The 5,322-nt window shown below is 40.4% G+C and overlaps 1 long non-coding RNA gene across 1 annotated transcript; it reads right to left on the bottom strand.

Annotated features, from left to right (window-relative positions):
• Positions 1-1,867: 1,867 nt before the first annotated feature.
• Positions 1,868-4,083, bottom strand: LOC129751013 (uncharacterized). The gene is made up of 3 exons (XR_008738559.1): positions 3,970-4,083; positions 2,251-2,420; positions 1,868-2,165 (listed from the first exon to the last, which is right to left on the bottom strand). It is a non-coding gene; the product is annotated as an uncharacterized LOC129751013 (long non-coding RNA).
• Between the last annotated feature and the right edge of the window lie 1,239 nt (positions 4,084-5,322).

The following is a 5,322-nucleotide window of genomic DNA, read 5'->3' as shown; positions in this document are numbered from 1 at the left end:
ATCTGTAAAACGGGCAATTTCGGGCAGCTGAAACCATTTGGAGCTTTTAGAGGATACTATAAACGATAACTGGAGAAAAAGTCAGAGAGGTATTTTGGTATATATTTTTGTAATGTCCAATTGAAGTTTGAATGTCCATTTTCTTGAAATATTAAGTACGCTTATCAATAACACCTTCATATTTGTATATAAGGAAATAAATCACAGAGATAACCCCTTTAAAGTCTTCTACTTACTTGCTTCTTCAGTTTCCATTGCGGTTAACACATTCAAAGTCACTAACAGATGAGAGAAAAATGAGTTAAATTTGTAGTAGCCACGGCAAAATTGAGTATATTTTTCTGAAAAAATACTGTGCACGAGCTGCGTTGAAACTATCTGACAATATAAGCCTGATACAGTCATATAAGTGCTCCCAAGTAATTACTTATACACATGCAGCACACTTCAAACATATATGAAAAGCACCGCCTACTTGATTTGGTGAAATAAAAATTTCGAATTTTTTATTTTTGTCTATGGGACGCTGCACTGTGCGGTGTAGCGCCTGCGTCTTCTTAAGACCAAACTGCTGGAATGGATTACTGAAAAAAAACTAAATTTCAGAGTGGATTCGCCACTAGCGCTTAGAGCTGTCAAACCTCATGATCTAAGTAGCATAGAAAACACTGAAATATCAACAAAACATGGCACTTTGTTGCACTATGTGAGAGAGCCACCAAGTGATGAGCAGGCATGAAAATTTTCATCCATTCACGTGGACAGCGAAATTTATTTTGGATCACTATACCAAAGAAAATAAGATCAGTTATGGGTCATGTCATGACAGAAATATTCTGATAATGTGAATGTAAATACCATTCATATTCACGAGATGTAAAAAAAAATCACGTATGAGAAGAGTGGGCAATGAATGAAATTTGGAAACCAAATGGAATTAAAAAAATAAGGCGTCTAGAAACGCTTATCTCTATTTTCATTTTTTATACAATTGTTAGTCAGCATTTGGCATAAAATAACATTTGAAAATCAGCTTGGTAAACAAAGTTGTTAAAAATTGTATTGGTGATATTTCTCATGACATATTTTAACTGTCATGTCATGACCGATATATTGGAGATCTCAATGATCAATGACAGAATAGAAAAATCCTTCTTTACCAAAATAATCAATCATAGCATGCTTTCATTTAAAAAAAAATCAATTTCATTTCAATTCAAACGTTTTTTTTACAAAATACATAGAGCTGGCAAGGAGTGCTTGAGAAATGAAAAGGCAGCCACTGAAAGGTTAGGGGCCTGAGTTCCACACAAATACATGCAAGTTTTCCCCCTTTTTATAAACATATAGGCCACTTTCAAATTGAGATCTTGAAATGTAAATGTCGAATTGTAGAAAACATTTTGAATATATTTTTGTCCGCTTGCATGTATAACAATCTCTCATAGTGCGTTACCATAGCTGCCATAGTGACCACAAGAATTGTTTTATTTTCATAATAAACAAGAATGAACGCAAAGGATAAGCATGAAGTAAACATGAAAAGATAGACTGGCAGATTTGAAGAGGTTTTAATTCATGTTGAAGTTCGTTTTTTTTTCTCAATAGAGTAAAAATAGCTATCTGATCGAGCGATTCTATAGGCGTGCTTGTCTGAGTGGATCGAGTGTGAGCGAAGTCAAAAGCGATAGAATTCTATATTAAATGTTATCCGTGCATTCAATCTCAAATTTTTAAATACATAAACAGACCCAAATCTGGACAAATCTGAGCAAAATAATCCAATATTTAAATAAAATCAAAGAAAAAAGTTAGGAGAAATCCGTGAACCTTTATTTCAACGTCGAATCTTGGTCATGGCTTACATAGTATTTCCTCTGGAGGCTGGAGGTTTAAGCATGCTAGCTGTCACTTCTGGAACTTTTTACGCTTGAGTGCATAGATATGGATAGATCTTTCAATGGAACATACATTGCACTTAGGATCTGCGTGAACAAAGGTAATGTGAGGTTGCACTTAAGATCTAACTGCTCAACCAGTGTTAATCTGGCACTTATCAAAAGTGGCAGTGTAATTGGAAGCATATAGAAATAGAAATAACGCGGGGTAATGCTACAAAAGATCTAACAACAGGTCGCAGAGTGGTCCATCCCCTAAAAAAAAAACTAAAAAAGAACATTTCACTAGGTTAGTAGGAGAAGGGGCCGTAATAGTCAGGGCGACTCAACTGTTAGAAGAATAAACAATTACCAAGAAATATGAAGACGATGACATAAGGGTTTCATTCCCAAAAAGTTTCCATCGGGGTCCGGTGGTGGCCTTCCGATACTGTAGTTACGACGGCAATACGGTTTGATGGAGATTTTTATTTTGCTGACCAGCCTAACGATATTGTCGTATCCGTTGGATGATAGGTGTCTCTAACAAATGGACGAAAAAAACATAAAATGACTCATAGTTTCGAGGTCAGCTATTAGGATAAATGAAACACAAATATAGGGAAGTTCGTTTTTCAATAAAGTTTTGAACGAGTCAACAAAGACGTGATTGACCGCAGTAATGGATGTCATAGCATGGACGTCAGAGCATATTTTTTCAACACTTACAAATCCGCCAACCGATCTGGTTGCAGAGGGTCATCACGATCTGGTTGCAGAGGGTGTTGTTTGATTCCTTCGTGAGAATTCAAACAACTATCCTCCATTGCTTCGAATGGTCAGTTGATGACCACGGTTGGAAGTGCAGCGTCAAAGAGGACCCGTTATGGCTGGCCGGTTCCAGCAGCAGCAGTCGAAGCAGAAAACACCCTACACACCCGCACTACACAAAGAGTAAGTTTATAATACATAACAATTTTTGCATTTGCATGTTGCATGTTTTTTCCTTGGACGGATATCTAGTTCCCCTAAAGCGCGAGCCGACCTTGAGCTCGAAGCTTTTCAAACTCTAGCTGGCCCTCAAAAGAAGCGTATTAAGCCCCCTCCAAACGGTTGTCGAGGCTTGACCAGCAACTAAGAGCTATTGGCGATCTCACTAAGAGTGAGCAAGTAATACATCAGTTAATATTTGTGATAAACCCGAACATCTCATTCAAAGTTTCGTAAAGCAAAAACCTTTGCATCGACGAAATTGCCTTCAATATCTGGCTACCAAGATACTGGAAACACTCCACTTTCTCAACTTGTTGCCCAGCTACCAAGAAATTGGTAGGATTTTCTTTGTTGATTCCCATCGACTTGGTTTTTCCGACATTGATTTTGAGACCTGCTGCCTTGGAGTTTTCGGTGAGATCATCGAGTTTGCTCTGTATGTCTTGTTGTCTGTGAGCCAGCAAAACAATATCGGCAGCCAGATCATTGTCGTTCAGTTTGTTGTTCGATTGTCGAAAGATTCCACGGCAATCCTCGGTTTGGTCTACATTCAATCGTTCCAGTCAAGATCTCATCCATTACGATGAGAGAGAGAGAGAGAGTAGCGTTGATAATATACATCCCTGTCTCACTCCAGCAGTTAACGGTATTGGATCAGACAAGACACCGTCAAATGCTTTTTCGAAATCAACGAACACCAGCAGAAGAGAGTCCTAGACTCCGTTGATTTGTTCCAGTATTATTCTTAGCGTTGTGATGTGGTCCACACATGATCGTCCGGATCGGAATCCAACTTGTTGGCGTCGGAGTGTAGCGTCGATTTTCTCCTGGATCCTGTTCACAATCACTTTGCAGAATACTTTGAGGGTTGTACAGGGCTTCGGGACCTTTACGAGGATACTCTGCAACCAGTCGGCCAGGGAAGTTCCAATATCCCAAATGTCAGCGAATAGACGGTGCAACATTTGTGCTGACAAGGGAGGGTCAACTTTCAGCATTTCAGCAATCGATCTCAGGCGCTTTGTTGGATTTCAAGTCTTTGATTGCCGCTTCTATTTCAGCCAGCGAGGGCGCTTCCGAGTCTAAAATCACAACTTACCCTTTTTCCATCCTTTATTCAAACATCTCACAAGAATCCCAAAAACCTTGAACAGCTGATTCCAAATTGTGCGCGTAAATACACAGCAACCCAAGTTCATGTCAACAATACCACACAATACTAGAACCGTAAATAAAACTAAACTTGCAAACAAACATTGAGAGAGGGCTTCCGTGACGCTTCAAAGTGAAGCTCACGATCCGATGCATCAAAAAAGAGCATGGTTTTACTACCCCTGCGCTCAAATCTCTCCAGCAACACGTGCGTGAGAATTTTTCAGCACTTATTTTTCTCTTCTCTCGTTCTATCGATTTCGAAAAACAAAAATTGAGCGTCAAGAGAAGATCAGGAAAATTTCTCCACGCCACGTTCTGACACTCTTTCGGGATCTTTCTCCCACTCTCCCAAGGGAAATCAAAAGAAAACTTCTCATATTTCACCCATCGGGCAGGAATCCTTCGCCCACTGACTGACTGAGGGATTTCACCGAACATTCGTCCGTTCGTCGTCAGTCGTCACACGGGAAATTCCGTCATAGTAGGTTATGATTTACGTACCTGGCTGCTGGCCTGTCTGCCATTCACAGAAGAAGCAGGCCTTGAAAAGTTAGCATCGCTCGGTTGTACACAGGTCTACGTTTGTTACCTTTAAACCAGGGGGCGCCTACTACGATACGGCTGTCGTGGCGTATCGAATTAGGGTAGCTGAATAGAATAAAAAAAATTGAATGAGAACCACTAAGAACGGGAACAGAAGTCGGTCAGACTGTCACGTCCACCCCTTAAGGATGTTTGCGGGGTTGCTTGAGGGTGCCGGAATTTTCAGAGAAAGCGAGAGAGAGAGAAGGAGCAGCAAAAAAAGGTCGCAAAAGCTGCTATGCAAACCGTAGCCAAGAGAAGGTGGAAAAATGTATCGTATCGTATCGTATAGATACACACAGGAAGTGGACGGAAAGTGTCATAACAAGAACACTGACCGTTGATAATGAAAAATTGATAAAGCACTCTGGTGGAAGTTCAATCAAGAGGAAGCGCATGCTTGGATGGCGGTCGACGACGAAACAGCGAAGGTGTGCGAAGTGACGCCTGGAAGGGTGACCGGAATTGAGGTCATCGATTGCATGATGATGCGATTGACATCTAGTAGCCTCTGGCAGCAATGGCTGAATTAGAGGAGCACAAGAGCCGTATTGTTACAATTTGAACTAAATCAACAGAAAATTGTAACATCCAATCAGTACAAAACAAGACCGCCGCCGATGATTGGCAGGTCATTGGGCATTGGGTAATAGAACAGAGAGAACACTCGCTATTGAACTAGGACTTAGGTACTTGTTCCTGCTTCTAAATACTG

The sequence above is a fragment of the Uranotaenia lowii genome, chromosome 3 (assembly GCF_029784155.1).
Source record: "Uranotaenia lowii strain MFRU-FL chromosome 3, ASM2978415v1, whole genome shotgun sequence".
NCBI lineage: Eukaryota > Metazoa > Arthropoda > Insecta > Diptera > Culicidae > Uranotaenia > Uranotaenia lowii.
The sequence above is the reverse complement of the archived record's forward strand: the minus strand, read 5'-3'. Positions and strand labels throughout refer to the sequence as shown.